The sequence below is a fragment of the Hypanus sabinus genome, chromosome 22 (assembly GCF_030144855.1).
Source record: "Hypanus sabinus isolate sHypSab1 chromosome 22, sHypSab1.hap1, whole genome shotgun sequence".
NCBI classification, from domain to species: domain Eukaryota; kingdom Metazoa; phylum Chordata; class Chondrichthyes; order Myliobatiformes; family Dasyatidae; genus Hypanus; species Hypanus sabinus.
In genome coordinates, this window is record NC_082727.1 from 37,316,556 (window position 1) to 37,335,872 (window position 19,317).

General features: G+C 39.6%; 1 protein-coding gene and 1 long non-coding RNA gene across 7 annotated transcripts in view; one reads left to right on the forward strand and one right to left on the reverse strand.

Annotated features, from left to right (window-relative positions):
• The window catches only part of LOC132379530 (monocarboxylate transporter 12-like), a 109,355-nt gene that overhangs the window by 71,233 nt on the left and 18,805 nt on the right, over positions 1-19,317 (reverse strand). The window contains exons 1-2 of one of the 6 annotated variants that reach the window (XM_059947516.1): positions 12,085-12,351; positions 8,324-8,433 (exon numbers count right to left, since the gene is read on the reverse strand). The exons of 1 other annotated variant lie outside the window; for it this stretch is intronic. The gene's annotated coding sequence lies outside the window, so the exon portion shown is untranslated. Of the gene's footprint in view, positions 1-8,323; positions 8,434-12,084; positions 12,352-17,795; positions 18,021-18,179; positions 18,294-18,427; positions 18,585-19,317 lie in introns of those variants that run through there. 4 more of the 6 variants (XM_059947513.1, XM_059947515.1, XM_059947518.1 and 1 more) reach the window with 4 other exon arrangements.
• The window catches only part of LOC132379531 (uncharacterized), a 30,364-nt gene continuing 29,477 nt past the window's right edge, over positions 18,431-19,317 (forward strand). Inside the window, exon 1 of the long non-coding RNA XR_009507448.1 lies at positions 18,431-18,565. This is a non-coding gene — a long non-coding RNA (uncharacterized LOC132379531). The remainder of the gene's footprint in view (positions 18,566-19,317) is intronic.

Here is a 19,317-nt window from a genome sequence, read left to right on the forward strand (position 1 = left end):
CACAGTGGCCAGGGCAACATTCCCTCTAATTTGCAATGACCAGGGTGCGCAAAAATTTTGTGCTCTGCAGGTTTTTGCTCAGTGACAACAACACGTGCGCACCAAATAATTTCTTCACTAAAAACAGTTCTAAAATCTGCAGACAAATCATCGCAAACTTCGCATTGTCAACACCGCCCGCATCAGAAACCCGAAATGGAAATGTGGTTGTGTAAGATCATGAAATATACTTATCATGCCAACAAGGTAGATCGTGACATCCTTCTGTGCGCAGTGTAAATTCCTTTGTGTACTAGTAGCAAAAGACGGGTGTGCACACACACGGTGCACACATTAGAGGGAACATTGTACCTGGAATCATTTTCTTTATTCAACTGTGAATGTCTGAATGAAAGCAAATGTCAAGGTAGTATTTGGTGACATATACATACTTTAAAAATAAATTTACTTTGAACATTGAACTTCCAAAACACGGTGAGTAACACACTTGCAAGTTACAGTCATTTTCTTCCAAAGCTCTTCCTGATATTGTTATCAGAGTGATTATTCATTGTCAAGCCCCCAATATAGTTCAGCAGTGTTGGCCTGAGTAACTCCATTGTACCCATTCTGAGGCCACAGAATACTTAGTCTGAATCTTCACCATTAAAGTACTGCACATCTATAAATCAACGTTGGGAACCTTAGTAGCAATTTTAAAAAACCGAGCGGTTTTATTTAATTGTTTGAAATTCCGTTAGCTAGTTTAATTTTCCTTCTAACAAATTTGCATGCTTGGTTATTGTGTACCATGTTCATCAAAATAAATTCAAGCTAGACTGCAAAGCAGAAAAAAATAATTGTTATCATATGCTGTTTTCTCTAACAGTTCTTGTTTGGTCTGTTTGTCACATGATGTGGTTTCTCATGTTAGACTTAAGGCACTCTAGCATACCAAAGTACAAGAGATTTCTTTCTCCGTTTTTAGTGGATGAGCAAATTTCCAATATACTCTCAGATAAAAGAAAGGAGAACTGGCGTAACCCAAACTGCAGTTACAAAATGATTGTTTGAGTGCACAAAAAGACATTTGAACTTGATAGCACGCTCCAGGCATGATGCCAGAGTAGTAAAGCTATTATTGTATTATATGGAGATATCCAGGACCATTTTCATCATGCTGGTCTGACAGCAATCAGTAGCCCTTCTGTAATTAGATGCGTTCAGTTTAACAGCATAACTCTTGATTAACCAAAAATTGAACCAAAAAAATGAACTACAACTTCTCTCTCAAGTTGTAGTGGGAAATCCAGTGCCATTGCTGAACCTTTCCAACAGGCTGCAGAATGGAAAGAAAAATATTTATTCATTTACTTACTTACACACAATGCTCGCTTTTATTCTGGATCTTTGCTATGCTACAAAAGTTACCCGTCATCAAATCAAACAAATTACTAGTCCTGTCCTCAACCTTGTAACTGTGAGCATCAGAGGAAATATTGATAAGACAGACTTGGGCTCCTGATCATCTCAATCTTTACACCTTTAAGTATTCGGATTTGTGACAAACAGGATGGAGGTGGTATATTCAAAAGGGAAGGCTACATTAATGAGACTGTTACAGATGTGATTTTTGGATTGTGAGAGAGATTACAGAAAGAGGGAGGAATTGGCAAGCACTCTACAGTGGTTGCCATGATAAGCTGCATCTAAAATCATCCAGAGTTGAAGGAAGAATAAGTAGCATTTGGAGTAGAAGAGTAGCTTGCACAGGAAACTGGAAATAGAGCTGACCTTTTCGTTTACTGGATAGCAGGGGAGGGGTTGGAGTGGTAGGGAGAGAAGAAGAGATGCCAGGATCTGCAGTTAAAGGAGTAAAAGTCAGAATAGAGAGGTCAAATTGGGGTACAAGAATTTCACGTCCTATTACTTGAAGTGTGTATAGCTCAAACCTATTTTCCTGCATTAACCCATAATCACTCAATGCCTTTAAAATCTAAAAACCTAACCATCTCAAACATGGGCTGGGAACCCTCTTTCTGATTACCATTCACCTTCCTCGCATGGCTGAATGAAGCAACACTCCTTTACGTTGAACGATACTTGAAAGCAGCCCCAAAACTGGAAAGGGCACTAACAAAATGTTGTTAAGGATTCAATGTTCACCAATAAAAACAGCTTGATAGGGCCATGCTGCCTGAGTACTGAAAAAAACAGCTGCTATATTGGGTCTGTGATAGTCAGTAAATAATTTAACACAGAAGTATAACTCTACTTGATCTCATCTTCACCAAACTCCCTGTTGTGGCCCATGTCTAGCAACTACATTGGTCAGATTGCATTTGGAGTATGTGAGCACTTTTAGGCCCCATATCCAAGAAAAGATAAGCTGGTATTAGAGATGATACAGAGAAGAATGGTCCCAGGAATAGGAGTTAATGTATGAGATGCATTTGATGGCTCTGGGGCTGTACTTGCTGGAGTTTAGAAGAATGAGGGTGTATGATTGAAACCTACTGAATATTGAAAGTTCTAGATAGAGCAAGCGTGGAGAGGATGGTTCCAGCACTGTGAGAGTCTAGAACCAATGGGCACAGCCTTAGAACACAAAGGATTCTGAACAAAGAGTAGGAGGAATTCCTTTAGCCAGATGGCAGTAAATCGGTGGAATTCATTTCCACGGATGGCTGTGGAGGCTAAGTTATTGGGCCAATTTTCCCTTTGTGGTGTGGGTGCGTACACATCTTTTACTACTAACACACAAAGGAATTTAAGCTCTGCACAACATTCAGAGATTTCGTAGATTTTAAAATAATAAAAATTATGTATAAAGTAAAAAATGGACAGCTACCAAAGGTTGTTTAAAATGAGAGAAAGTCAACATGATTTGAGAGGAACATGTATATTTCAAAGACAAAGGATAAAAACAAATGTAAAAAATCATTGTATTTCAGTCAGAGGGGTGAATCTATGGAACAGTTGTAGTGAGAATTTAAAAACATGCACCACACTTAAGTTTAAAAAATTATTTAATGAACAAATATAAAATACATGATTTAAAATGAATGGGAGTAATGTAAATAAATGAATTTGGAATTGGATTGTGTGTTTAAAGATTATGAATTTTTTTTGATGTGATGATTGACACCAAATATTTTGTTGTATAAGTAAGAGGGGTAGACATAATAGTTGTAGCTTCAGCCTACACCCTTTTGGTCTGTTTTAAAGAATATCTGTTTTTTGTTGCAATTTTGTCCTATGAAATCATTGTTGTAAATTATGCTTTTTGTTATGTTTGTACTGACTGAAATAAACTAATTTCATTCATTCATTCACAACAGGGCATCACCCTCTACCTTGTTGACATGATAATTATATGTCCTTTTTTGTTTTCTGCTGTGCACGGTGTTGGACAACATAGCGTTGGCGATGATTTGTTTGCAGATTTTAGAACTGGCTTATTTATACTGTTTTTATTGAAGAAATTATTCAGTGCACGCATGTTGTCACCAGGCAAAAAATTGCACAGCGCAAGATTTTTGCACACACTGGTCTTACAATTTAGAGGGAACATCGCATTGTGCATACTTAAAGCAAAGGTTAATAAGCTCCTGATTAGTAAGGATGTCAACAGAAATGGGGAGAAGGCAGGAAAATGGGATTGAGAGGGAAAATAAATCAGCCATGCTTGAATGGCGGAGCAGACTCAATGGGCTAAATGGCTTAATTTTTCTCCCATGTCTTATGGTCTTAGTGGTAGAAACGGTCACTACACAAGGGCTGCGAAATGTGCCTATTAATAAATCACAAATGCCAATGTCTCCACTATATCTCCACTTCTCTGTTTATCTCAGCTCAATGTGACAGAACCTAAGCTAATATTACTCCATATATATTTGGTTTCATAGTGTCTTCCCTGCTGACCCTCACAGCATCAATAATTTACTCACATCATCTGTTTGTGAAAGTAAAGACTGACCTTAATTTGTGCCACAGGGCATAATCCATTTAACTTTTGAATGCCGAAAGAAGCTGACAAATCAATCTGCTAATAGTTCAGAATTAAATTAATTTAATGTTAGGGAGAGAAAACAATTAATAAATATCCCTGATCTCACCTCATCACTGCTTGAAAAGACTATCTGCCTGCAGAGTCCTGTAGGTAAATAATCTCCAAAGCAGGAAATAGTCATGCAGTATCCAGAATGATAAACAATCACCTGTTTGGGTCTATTTTACTGACAATTTGACAGAAACTGTCGTCAGTCAAAAACAAGATGACTAGTATGGTAAATGGAATAGATTTTTTTTTTTTGCTAAGCATTTTCAGCTTTCTAATGAACACATTGTTTGCCAGAAGTGATATGCTTCAAATCATGATACCATCTTCAAGATTGATATCGTCTCACACTTCAGTCCTCTGATGGTGGAAAATGGCTCAACCTATTGTCTTTTCCTGATAAAACTTTTTTTTCCATATCTGCAGTATGTTTGTAATTTTTTTTTTTTGGAACCTGTCCAGTTGATGCCTGTCTGTTCCCTGAAACTTTTACAGCAAGTTCAACTTCTCCTGGAGAGCATTCTGACTGGTTGTACCACACCCTGTTGCGGGAACTCTGGCGCTCATGAATGCAAGAACATTACAGACTCAGCCAGCTCCATCGGGGCACAACGCTCCCCACACTCGAGGACATGTTCAAGAGGAAGGGCCTCAAGAAGAAGGCATCCATCACTAACGTCCCTCACCACCTGGGACATGCTTTCTTTTTACTACTATCAGGGAGGAGGTACAGGAGCTTGAAGATCCACATTCAACAATTCACAAACCATTTCTTCCCTTCTGCCATCTGATTCTGAATGGTCCATGAACACTACCTCACTATTCCTTTTGACTTGAACTTTGTTATTTATAATAATTTTGTTTTGTACTGTACTGCTGCCACAAAATAACAAATTTCATGTCATCCAAGTCAGTGATTCTGATTTAATTAATACCCTGTACAACTTCAGCAGAATTTCTCAACCTTTCAAATTTATCCCTCTGGAAATTAACCCCATGCTTTGTTATTTTTTTCCACTAACCCACAACATTACTTCAGTTGATTGCCCAACTGTCTTTCTTGGCCCTGAATGTCTACTTAGTTAATCTTGCTGACGAAATGTACTACTTGCCATTTATCTATGTTGGAGTTAATTTGGCAATTTCATGGTACATTATACAAGTCCTGTACATCTTGTTGCAGCCTTCTTTAGCACCAACTAAACATTCTAATTTTGTACTTCTCATTCTCAAGTGCAAATCACTTTTACAAATAGTGATTTGGACTCAAGAGAATAATAGGGTTCACAGCAAAAAGCTCCTTGTGAAATATCATGGCCATCATTTTCATATCCTAGTTAATAGCCTTTAATTACTACTCTGTGATTTCTGTTGAATGGCCAGAAAATACTCTGACAATTAAATCTACTTTAGTGATCTTCTGAAAATCCAGGCACAAGACAATCACTTAAATATTGTTGATTACTTTCCAAGTTGCATTTTTGAGAAATCTATTAAAATTGGTCAAGAAAGGAAACCATGCAGAAATTGTTTATTTTCAATTTGCAGCCATTTACACTGGACAATAAAGATTTTATTTCCTGAATACTTTTGGGGGTATCTTGTGGATTTTAAGCTGTTGATCATGAAAGTCGCCATGAAATTTTCTTAACACGCACCTTGTTTTTGAAACTGCCTATATTTGCTATTTCAATTCACAATTCAAGTCAAATAACTGATACCAAGATTAAGGAGAGCATTTTTGCTGCTCCACAATCAAACAGGTCATCAATGGCAGGCAATTCAAAGAACTTTGTAGTGAGACCGGAGAAGATCGCATGGAAGACATTCAAGGATGTCGTTTAAAATTTTCTTGGCAACTACAGAGCACCAAACTACGTGCAGCTGGTTGACAACATGCTGCAAGCAATCAAAACCATAAAGTGCAATGTGTCCCTAAAGATTCATTTTTTACATTCCGATTTAGACTTCTTCCCTGCAAATCTTGGCGCTGTCAGTGATGAGCGTGGTGAAAGGACATTATAGTCATGGAGAAGCAGTATCAGGGCAACTGGAACCCAACAATGTTGGCTGATTATTGTTGGACACTTGAGCGAGAAGCCTTAGTCACCGTACAAATGAAAATCATCAGCAAAACATTTTTAGCTTAGTTGAACTATTGCAAAGAGTCAGCACTGTTATGCAATTCAATGCATATACTCAATAAAAGCTGACTCCTTCTTTCTCCAAGTTCCTATGTGATACAAATAGACTGAAATTATATTTGTGTCCAGCTTCAAGCAGTCAATCCTAACCAAAAAAAATTCTGAGGAAGCAACAGTTCTGAAATAAAATCGTTGCCCAGGAATATTATTAGTGCTATCTTGCATCAATCTTCTAGTTTGTTTTGCTTTCATGTATATGCTTCACCAATTTTTGTCTGTTTTTGCTCTAGTTTTGTAATATAAATGTATACTTACTGTAATTGATTTACTTTTTTCTATATTTATCAAGTATTGTATTGTACTGCTCCTGGCAAGTTAACAAATTTCATGACGTAGACCGGTGATAATAAACCTGATTCTGAATCGATCTGTTATTAGTGTCTTGAAAATGAAAATGCCATCAATAAGCTAACTCCATCAAATACACCAATAAATTTATTATCATGCTGATTAGTAAGGTTTTATCAACCTTCCTGCTATCATGCTGGCTGGCTATCAGCGTACTGACAATAATTCCTTTCTGGTGTATATGATAATGTCTCTTCTCGTGTCTTCCCTGAGCTCTTAATATCCCTTGATATAATCTATCTACAACTGCTTTATCCTCGCTTACAATCTATTTAGCCATCTTTTTCTTTATCTTAAATGTCTTATCTTATTTGAGCTTTTCCTATGTCATGTGACTCTCCATGATTCACAGATGTTTTGGAATTAATATTTCATCCATTTTGCTGTCTGTATACGAGTTGGTAATTTGCATCCCATAGGAAAACTAATCTGTTCCTTTACCGTCCTTTATATTTCTTCCTTAACTCTACTTTCTCTTTTGTTATCCATATACTTGGGGAATGCACCTTTCCCTTCATTTAATTTGCTCATAATGCACCATCACTCACTGGCTTATTTATAAATGTATTTCTGTTTCTCCTGGACTCAACTGATAATCATTTTAAAGGTCATTCAGCATTGATCGAGTTCATCTTTTCTCAGTAATTATTTCCAATGCTTCTATACTCATATCTTCAAAAACAGCTATATCCCACACACTGCTTTGGTCTTTATCTTAAATCCTCCACATTCTCTCTGAATCTTTAAATGCTGTTGCTTGGATGTGATTATACACCTCCATCCCTTATCCATTTTAGTCCATTACCAGATCAAACAGAAGACCCCTCTCTGTTGGACGCTTTACAAACTGGGTAATAAAAATGACTCAAATATTCCACCCACATGATTAGAATTCGATTCCCTCTAACCTTTCATTATCATTTCTTGCTTGTTTATTTTTTGAAAGCCTTCACATTTTTCAATGACGTGTAATCACTTCCTCCACTGATACCTGCTCTATTTGACCTGGTTTAAATCTCAGGACTTAGACAAGCAATGGCACCTTTAGCATTATGCATAATAAAGTTAGCACCTGGAATAGGATTTCCAGCATCTGCAGATTTTCTCATGTTTGTGATTTATGTACAGATGCTCCTGCGTCTAGCATCACTGTATGTATATACTATCAGCCTATGTATAGAAGCCAATCTTATGTATTTATATTTATTGTGTTCTTTAGGTTATTGAGTTTTTTATGCTGCATCAAATTCAGCGCAACTATCATTTCATTGTCCTTTACACTTGTGTACTGAAGAATGACAATAAACAATCTTGAACATCACTATCATTTCCTAGCTACACAAATATCTCGACTTTGGTCTTTCTGGGACATCTTCTCTCTCCAGTGTTATAATATTCTTCTTGATCATTATTGCCACTCTCTATATTTTCTGCTCTTCCCTGTCTTACCTGAAAACCTTATGTCCCAAACAATTGAGTGGGAATTTATGGGATGTATAGCCATGCACCAGCAACTTGGGAATCAGCTCTCAAGATTGCAACACTCTTGGCAACTAATGTGTGTGGAATGAGAACTAAAGGGAAGCAAAATGGATATTAATTTCACCTACTCCGATAAACCTGAAGTCAGCAAATTACAACGATTCAATAGCTTTCTCTTTAAAACACTTCTTTTTAAAACGAGACCTTATCGTTCCCTCAACCCGTGTTTGTTTACACAACAGTGCCTCACCTCTGGCGTAGTTCAGCTCTGCTTTTCTGCAAACAGTCTGTCCCTTCAGCTCAAGTAAAATGGTGAATGGTACCGCACAGGTCACTTGGCTCTTGTCCCTGCACCAGTTCCTTAGAAGAGTTGCACAAAGAGTCAGCACTCCCCAACCCAATACGTCCAATTCTTTTTGGTATTGGTAAATTCTCTGATTTAAAAAAAACACATGCGACTGCAGATTCTGGAGCAACACAGGAGAAGCTGGAGGGATTCAGTGGGTCAGGCAGTATCTACTAGCTCCCAACTTTCACGCAATACGAATCCCACAATTCATTTTGGGAAGGTAATGCTATATGCTTGGCAATGAGTTTAAACCTATGTCCCCTGTCAGTAAAGACACTTCCTCATGGTTTTGAACAGAACACTCTCATAACAATTTACTGTCAATGTCTACTCAGAGCACAGGAGAGAGGGAACTAGAATGAAGGGCAGGAAGGGAGATGGGTGGGTGTAATGAATGTTGAACATTGTAACTCGGGGAATGTATTCGCATACTGAGAGGGAGGGTGGGGAGACCGCTGTAGTTTTATGTGAATAGAGCTGGAGACCACATTTAGGGGAAGTGATGGAAGGAAGATCGATTGTTATAGGAAGCTCAGCTGATGACGCGAGTCTGAAGTGTGGAACAACGTTAAGTGGGATGGGGAGTGGTGCAAAGTGCAGAGGGAAACTCACTGAGTGGCCGCTTGGCTGATTAACAGAATCATTCAAAGTTCAAAGTAAATTTTTATCAAAGTACACATATGTCACCACATGTTACCCTGAGATTTATCTTCTTGCAGGGACTCGCTGCAGAGCAAAGAGATACAACAGAAAGAATGGAAAAACTACACACAAAGACTGACAAGTAAGCAACAGGCAAAAAAGAAAAGCAAATAATAATAAATAAATAATGAATTCCGAGAACACAAGTTAGAGCCCTTCAAAGTCTGCCCATAGGCTGTGTTCACACTTCAGTTCAACATTTAGAAAAGCAGCCCACAGGCGTAAACTAAAAATTGAATAAAGGGCAGATGGGCTGTTAATGTATTTTATTGCCTCAAATTATATTAAATTGAAAGCTCATGTGTACAGTCGCAAAGAGTAGTGGGAAACTGGATGATTGGGAAAATTTTAAAAAGCAACAAAGAACAACTAAACAGGAAACAAGGAAAGGGAAGATAGAGTATGAAAGTAAATTAGCACAAAATATAAAAACAGATAGCAAAAGTTTTTATAAATATATAAAGCAGAAGAGAGTGGCTAAAGTCAAAGTAGTTCCCTTGGAAGATGAGAAAGGGAAATTGATACTGGGTGATGAGGAAATGGCTGAGACATTGAATGCTTATTTTGTGTCAGCCTTCACAGTATAAGACACGTCTAATATGCCAAAGAATGATGTTATGGATGAAATGGGAGGTAAGGACCTTGATAAAATTACTGTCACTAAAGAGATACTGATGGGCAAACTCAAGGGCCTGAAGGTAGATGTCCCCGGTCCTGATGGGATGCATCCCAAGGTGCTGAAGGAATTGGCGGAGGGTATTGTAGACACTTTGGTAATCATTTACCAAAATTCTCTAGACTCTGGGCAGGTCCCAGCGGATTGGAAGACAGCAAATGTCATGCCACTTTTTAAAAAAGGATGTAGGCAAAAGACAGGCAACTATAGGGCAGTTAGTTTAACATCTGTAGTCGGGAAAATGCTTAAAGCTGTCATTAAGGGAAAAATAGTGAAGCATTTAGAAAGGAATGGTTCCATTAGACAGACACAGTATGGATTCAGAAAGTGCAGGTCCTGCTTGACAAACTTACTGCAGTTCTTTGAGGACATAATGAGTGCAGTGGATAGAGGGGAACAGGTGGATGTCGTATATTTGTATTTCTAGAAGGCATTCGATAAGGTGCCACACAAGAAACTTGTACATAAAATACAGATGCATGGAGACAGAGGAAGTGTATTGGCATGGATGGTGGATTGGTTAACCAATAGAAGGCAGAGAGTTGGTATAAATGGGTGTTTCTCCGGTTGGCTGTCTGTGGCGAGTGGGGTGCCACAGGGGTCGGTGCTGGGCCTGCAGTTGTTTACCATTTACATTGATGATTTGGAAGAGGGGACTGAGTGTAGAGTAGCAAAATTTGATGATGACACTAAACTGAGTGGAAAAGCAAATTGTACAGAGGATGTGGAGAGTGTGCAGACGGATATGGATAAGTTGAGTGAGTGGGCCAAGGTCTGGCAGATGGAATACAAAGTTAGTAAATGTGAGATCATCCACTTTGGAAGGAATAGAAGAGCAGATTATTATTTAAATGATGAAAGGTTGCAGCATGCTGTTGTGCAGAGGGACTTGGGAGTGCAAGTTTATTAAGAAGGCAAACGGAATGTTGGCCTTCATTGATTAAATTCATGAGCAGGGAGGTCATGCTGCAACTATACAGCGTACTGGTGAGGCCACACCTGGAGTACTGTGTGCAGATCTGTTCTTCATACTTCAGGAAGGATATACTGACTTTGGAGGCAGTGCAGAGGAGGTTCACCAGGTTGATTCCAGAGATGAAGGGGTTAACTTATGAGGAGAGATTGAGTCGCCTGGGACTATACTCTCTGGAATTCAGAAAAATAAGAGGGGATCGTATAGAAACATACAAAATTTAGAAAGCGGTAGATAAGACAGAAGTAGGAAAGTTGTTTCCATTGGTAGGTGAGACTAGAACTAGGGGACATTGCCTCAAGATTCAGGGGAGAAGATTTGGGACGGAGATGAGGAGAAACTGTGAATGGTGAATGGTGAATCTGAGAGATTGAATCTGGTGAGTGGTGAATCTGTGGAATTCTCTGCCCGGGGAAACAGTTGAGCTTCTTCACTAAATGTATTTAAGCTACAGTTAGATAGATTTTAACATAGTAGGGGAAATGAGGGTTATGGGGAAAAGGCAGATAAATGGAGCTAAGTTTACGGACAGATCAGCCATGGTGGGGCAGGCTCGATGGGCTGGATGGCCTACTCCTGCTCTAATTTTTTATGTTCTTATGTAAAGCATTTCCAGATTGTGTGTACTTTGCTAGTACCCACAACTTGCTTTCACAATATTGGAAGTACACAATTGTTCAGGTGTTTATACGATAGAAGTGATAGGAAATAGCCAGGGAGGGTGGAGTAACAACTCACAAGAATGCTACTGGACTGCAAAGCTTATGTGATCACATAGCCTGGGACTACTTTCCTTGGAGTGAAGAAGGCTGATGGGAGATCTAACAGAAGTTTATAAAGAGCACTGATAGGTTAGACACAGTCTTTATCCCAGATACTGAAACTACAGGGAATAGATAGAAGGTAAGAGAATAAAGATTTACAGGAACCTGACAGGCAGTTTTTCCACAAGATGGTGGAATATGAATAAACTTTCAGAGGACATGGTAGAGACATATACAATTACAGTGTTTAAAAGACATTTTAACAGGTACATAATTGGAAAGGTTTAAGGATATGGATGAAATGGAATAAATCCAATCTGTATAAATACACATTTATATGTGTATAATTACACATCTTAGGCAGGTTGAATTGAAGGATCTATTTCCATGTGTATACTATGATTTTTTTTTGTTATTTTAAATCCTACCAAATTTTGGCAACTTTTAGAGCTAAATCCACTATCTCACTAAAATGATTTCATTAACTATTGACAATACAGTTATGCATTTTGTCCTTAACTGCTGCAATCTAGTAAAAAATCTTTACCTGTAGTCACATAACTCATTATCAAAAAGTTTCGACGAACTGCCCAGAATGTGGTATTGGCATCACAGACAATGAGTCACAATTTTCCAAAGGAGGACATTCTCCCTGATCACTGTCACAGAGGGAGAGAAGGGAAATGGTGAAGTCCTGTCTTCCTGCATCTTTTGATTGACGTCTGTCAGATGCCAGTTCAGGAGTCAATGGTGTGTGCGAGGTCTCTTGCAATTTGTGCACTAATGATAGGACTGAATAAGCCCCTTCTGAGCAGGACTCCTCTAGCTGACAAAAGCTTCACAGGGAGAGAAGTGGAAAATATGTGAAATTCATCCTTGCTCAATACAGCCTTTTGTAGATGGGCAGCTTCATCACACCTCTGCCCCACAAATACTCCTGTGCTCAATGGAAGCACATTCCCCCCTCCAGATTTGCTTTGCCATTCCCTCCACCCGTGAATGAATCCTAACCTCATGGTTTCCTCAAAACCGCCAACACCATTTTCAGTCTGACCTTCAAATGTCCAAAACCCCTCACCCTCAAAGTTTAAAGTAAATTTTATCAAAGTGCATACATGTTGCCATATACAAACCTGAGAATCATTTTCTTGCGGGCATTCTCAGCAAATCTACAAAGCAGTAACTATAGCAGGATCGATGAAAGATCAACTAAGTGCAGAAGACAATGGACTGTTCAAATGGAAATATAAATAACAATTAATATTGGACCCAGGTTCCAGATTCTATTCACAGCTTCAGCTCTCTCTCCCCATGCCCCCTCCATCCTCCCAACATCCAACCAGCTCACAACCCTCTACCCAGCTAAAAACATTAGCCTCAATGATTCACCAGCTCTATTATTGCAACTTTGGATTTTGAGTTGGCGTATTACTGTCACATGTACTGAGATACAGTGAAAAGTTTGTCTTCAATACTGTTCCTATAGTCAAAATTATTACATAATGCAGTGAAACCAAACAAGGTGAAACAATAGCAATGAAGAATGAAGTGTAACAGCTACAGAAAAAGCGTAGTGCAGGTAAACAATAAGGTGCAAGATCATAATGGGCTAGATTATGAGCTTCAGATTCCATCCTATCATACTAGGAAAGCATGCAATAGTCTTATTACAGTGGGGCAGAAGCTGTCCTTGACCCTGGTGGCATGTTTTCAGTCTTCTTCCCAATGGAGGAGGAGAGCAGAGAGAATGTTTGGGGTGGCTGGAGTTTTTGATTGTTTTATTGCGACATTGAGAATTTTAGACAGAATCCATGGAGGGGAGGTTGGTTTCCATGATGTGCTGAACTGTGTCCATAAGTCTTTTTTTTTAATTTAGAGATACAGCACAGTAGCAGGCTGTTCTGGCCTGAAGAGCCAGTGCTGCCCCATTATTTTACTTACTAACCCATACGTCTTCGGGATGCTGAAGGAAACTGGAGCACCCAGAGGAAAGAACACGGTCACAGAGAGAATGTACAATTTCCTTACAGACAACAGCAGGAATTGAATCCAAAACTTACAGCTAGAGCTGTAATAGTCGTAAGTAGGAGAGTTGTGGACTCTTCCCAGTATGTCATGAATACAGTACATTCATCCCCACCACTGGTAGTATCTACTGGTAGCACTACCTCAAGAAGTCCCACACCACCAAGACCAAAGCAAGTATTTCCCTTCAACCATTCTTGAACCAACCAACTGAACTCTAATGACTAACAACATCAATCACCTTGTATTAAAATATTCTGTCTTTTGTTTAAATTATGTTCTTCTGTGATGGATGTTCAGTATCCTGGGCCAGTGATCTCATGTTTTCCTAATCTTACTTTCTAAATACAGCAGCTGTCACTTGTAAGATCAGAACAGTTGTTAGTAAACTTTCAACTACTAACTTTGTTTAGCTTCTGGTCATAAACAGGTGCCAGTCTTCGGTACTTAAACAGTAAATAGAAAGCAGTAATCAGTTTGAAGTTAAGACAAAATATTGTCTATAGCGCAGCTTTGCAGATGCTCTGTCTGGAGACAGAGATATAGCTCACTACCTCTGGCTTATTGCTGCTTCAACTGCAGTACAAAACAATGGGTTGATTAATTTGGCTTGTTTCAAAGCAGACAAGCTGACTAAAAGTTGCTTAGTTCAAGAAAGCTTGCAGACCAGATGGATCATATCTTTTAGCATATTGAATAACTGATCTCTTATCTTGTAGTATATTGAATAACTGATCTCTTAATTTTGGGACTTTTATATACTCAATAAAGTTTGTTTTACAACATTAGCTGAGATCTATGTCTCCAAGCTGTGTTTAGACCTTTTGTGTAGAAAGGGTATCTGAAGAAATATCATATACATGTTAAGTCACCCAAGTGGAAGTAACAGGGTATAAATGTAGAGAGCCGTTCAGGTTTATTAAGAATGGGGTAAGGATCATTAAAAAAAACATGAAATAAACATGGGATGAACTAGAATCCATTCCTCTAGCTTTGGTTTCTGTGACAGATGACTTGTCCACCTGCACCACTGGTATGTTGTTTTAATTTATAGAAGATGGCTTATGTTTTAGGAGGTGGCTTGTGTTTTAGGAAATGTTTAAGATGGAAATCCTCTGGGAGTATTAAATGTTTTAGGAATGTTGTTTGGATTTAAACGTGTATCGCTGTAACTAAATAAACAGTGTTTGAACTACTTTGTTATCTGGAAGTATTTTCTCCTTGGTCAGGAGAGGGGACATGCTACTTGAATAGCGGGGGATATTGGCATCTAAACTCACCATGGAGAATAAACAGGGAAGTGAACTCATCTGTGAAGATTGGGTAGTTACAGTATAATTCCCTTTAATGAGAGCACTTTTAGCTATTTATATCTTCACTTGATTTTAGAACTTTGCAGTCAGCAAACCCAATAACATCATACCATCTTGTAAAAAATACACATAATTTTTAATTTATGAATGCTGCTTACATGATACTGTATGTCTGTGATTCCACTGCAAGTAAGTTTTTCACTGCACCTGTGCATATGACAATAAACTTGACTTTGACTTCAAAACTACCGTAATTCAGATCTGATATGCAGATCTGCTACTATTTCCCTAATAACCCTTCATTCACTGAACAATGAATGGGGTCACATGACTCTTGCGTGAAAGGAAAGGTTGAGAGGCACACAAGAGCAAATCATGCCAGAGTAAAATCAAGAGGAAAGTGAAAGACAGCATGAAAGAAAGAGAGAGGACATACAGAATAATATAAACAAAAATTAGTGGGAAGCCAGAGAAATAGGACATTTTAAAAATCAACAAAAAGCAACTAAGAAAGCAAACAAAAGAGAGAAAAGATGAAACGTGAAGGTTAGTGAGCCAATAATATAAAAGTGGATACCAAATATTTTTCAAATATATACAAATAATAAAAGAGAGGTGTCATACTGCTGGAAAATGATGCTGGAGATGTAGTAACGAGGAACAAAGAAATTGCTGAAAAAGTCCATAAATATTTTGCATCAGTCTTTGTTATGGAAGACCCCAACAGTATGCCAGAAATTCGAGAGTATCAGGGGGCAGAAGTGAGTGTAGTCACTATTACTAAGAAGAAGGTGCTTAGAAAACTGAAAGGTCTGAATGTAGATACATCACCGGGACCAAATGGACTACACCCCAGGCTTTTGAAAGAGATAACAAAGAGATTGTGGAGGAATCAGTAGTGTCCTTTCTAGAACCAATGGATTCTGGAATAGTTCCGGAGGGCTAGAAAATTACAAAAGTTACTCCACTGTTTAAGAAGGGAGGTAAGAAAGGAGATTATAGACCACTTAGCCTGACCTTGGTGGTTGGAAAGATGTTGGTGTCTATTATTAAGGACAAGGTTTTGGGGTATTTGAAGACACCTAGGCCAAAGTCAGAATGGTTTCCTTAAGGGAAAATCTTGCCTGACAAATCTGTTGGAATTTTTTTGAGGAAAAAAACAGGCAGGATAGACAAAGAAGAGTCAGTGGATGTTGTTTACATGGATTTTTAGAAGGTTTTGTCAAGGTGTCACACATGAGGCTGCTTTTCAAGATAGGAGCACATGGTATTTCAGTAAAGATAAAGCATGGATAGGAGATAGACTGCCTGACTGGTAGAAGGCAAAGGTTGGGCCTTTTCAGGTTGGTTGCTGGTGTTCTACAGAGGTCAGTGTAGGGACCACTCCTTTTTACATTGCGTGTCCATGATCTGGATGGTGGAATTTTTAGCTTTGTGGCCAAGGTTTTCAGAAGATACAAAGATAGGTGGAGGAGCAGGTAGAGTTGAGGAAGCAGGGAAATCTATGGAAGAACTTAGTTGAGGAGAATGGGCAAAAAGTGGCAGATGGAATACAGCGTTGGGAAGTCACGCACATTGGTAGAAAGAATAAAGACAGGGACTATCTTCTAAATGGGAAGCAAATTCAGAAATCAGAAGTGCAAAGGGACTTGGGAGTGCTCATGCAAGATTTCCAAAAGACTAACTTGCAGGTCGAGTCAGCAGTAAGAATGGCAAATATAACGTTAAACTTTAATTTCATTTCATTTAACTCAGAGATGCAGCACAGCCAAGGAGCCCGTGCCACCCATATTTTAATAAGTTTTTTTTTACACAGTTTCAAAATTGATTCATTTATTTCAATGTTTCTGTTATAAATTTATGAACCATAACACCAAGAATACATATACTGTAAATAAGCAACAGGACTCATCCTTTTTCCTTAATAAAGTCCATAACTACTGTTACTAATTCCATTAATCGATGATAACCTCTGCTCAAAATTAACATGACACTAGACAATATTTGCCAATTTGGGCATACACTCTTCAAAGCGTTCACCACCCCCATATTCTTTTTCTACCACTTGAGACTTTTCCACCACTGTAGTCCCCTCACAGATTTCAATGAGGAAGTGTTTGGGTGAAATATTCCCGACGTTGCCATGTTGTAAGTGAATAAGATTACCTGTGTGGTTCCATGAAAGAAGATATTGACTGTATATTATGGAGATGTCATATTTTCAGTAAACAAACCTGTTTCTCTTCAGTCCTTCCTGAAGTAGGCTTTTGAATTGGAGACTTTCATCAACTTTGGTTCATTGCACAAATTTCCAAGTATTAAATTAGAGATGGATTCTGGTCTAGCTCAGAAGTGTCGCAAAAGTAGCGGCTTCTTGTGAAACGAACAGCTGACTACACAGCTCACAAAAATACAACTGCAGATGCTGTGGATCAAAGAACATGTACGGGATGCTTGAAGAACTCAGCAGGTCAGGCAGCATCTGTGAGAAAGGAGTAGCCAACGTTTGGGGCCGAGGCCCTTCATCAGGAATGGGGGGGGACAGAGGGCCAAAGCCCAGTAATAGAGATAGGGGAGGGGGAAGGGCTAGAGACGCCAGGTGGAGAATCAATCAGGGGAAGGATAAAGGGGGGAGGGGATAAGCATGAAAGAACTGTAGAGATAAAGGAGCAGAAAGTTGAGAGGGGAGAGGGGCAGAGAGGGACCTAGGATGGGGGGGGGGGGGGGGGGGGGGGAGGGAATTACCAGAAATTGGAGAATTCAATGTTCATACCACCAGGCTGGAGACTACCCAGACGGTAGATGAGGTGTTGCTCCTCCAACCTGAGTTTGGCCTCATCATGGCAGTAGAGGAGGCCATGTATGGACGTATCTAGATGGGAATGAGATATACAATGAACTATACAGCTTTCATGCAAACCTGGCGAGAAAGGGTCTCTCAGCCAATGGCCCCACACGGTCTCGGTTCTTTCGGCAAGCAATCCACTGGCATACGAGGGTTAAGAACTTGCCGTCGGGAATTCACACTGCATACTAATAACAGAAATTCCAGACGTGATCTTCAATTAACTAAATACTGTACACTGAATTAACACCGAGCCTCCTCGAAACCCATTGCACTATCTCTAGGACCTCAATTTCCCTCTTCAACTCTGGCTTTGCAACACTGTGTCATTCCCACCCCAAACAGACAACTTGATTCGAAGGAGCAGTGCGTGGTGCGAGCCTACCACAAGATAAAACACAAACACACACGTAAACTTAACCGCGAGAAATCGAGACTGGAAAAAGATTAAAGCCTTACCAGCGACGAATTACGGCAATTTATCGAGATCTGAAACACAGCAACATCTGCAAAAGAAGTTGAGCGTCCCACGCCGCAAACACTTTTGACAGAACTTGCAAAGGAATTCTCCAGACAAGCCCAGCCAGTTCGATGCCGCGCGCAGAGAAATATTTCATGAATAACAAGCAGGGGGGGAAGAAAGAGCTGGCGTTTAGAAAAGTTCTTAACAACTCAATCCGGAGCACATGCCTTACAAATCCACTTACCAGGGCACCGGCACGCTGACCACGCCGCTTCTTTGACTGCTTAGTGGCGGCGGACGGAGCAACAGACCCGATTCACCGGCGAAACGTTTCCGGCAACAACAGACGGATCAATCACTTCGTTCCTTCTGAGAAGCTCGTGTAAGGCTAATACATAATTAATTGGTCAATAATTGCTGTGGGAGTTATTAATACCCAAGGGCTCCGTGTCCGAGCCTCCACCCCCATCCCAACCTCTACCCGCTCCAGCACCATTTCTGTCACTGACTCCAAACCTAAACTCGATTTCGCCTTCTTCCCCCTAAACGCTTGCTCCTCTGTGTCCTCGGTTTGTGCAGCGGAGATGTGAAAACAAATTAAGTAGACCGACCATACTAGGAGGGATTACGTTGTAATTGCAAAGCGCCTTTTTGCTAGAAGTTTTGCAACTAAGGATGTCTCTTTTTTTGTGGAAAATGCAGCAACTCCCGGCTGCGAGGCAACGCGATGAGGGTCTGGCAAATTGTGAGTGCTGGGGTTTGGATCAACACTGGTTAGAAATTGAATTTCTGCCTTTGTGTAATTAAATATTTAAGGTTCATGTTTATATCAAAACATACAGTAGTTTGAACTAACAACCAATACATCCAAGGGTGTGCAGGGACAGCCCATATGTGTGAGCTTCAATATAGCGTGGTCACAATACTTGGCAGAACAACACAGAACACAGCGTACATCAAAGTAAGCCCCCATTCCTCCCATATACCCCCGGACATACACAGTCTTCAAGGTCCAAAAAACAAAGGAGCCGATTGTGGACTACAGGAGGAACGGCGACAGACTGGGCCCAATCAGCATCAATGGGTCTGTGAGCTGGGGATGGGATTGGGGCCGTCTCTGATCTTACTGTGGTT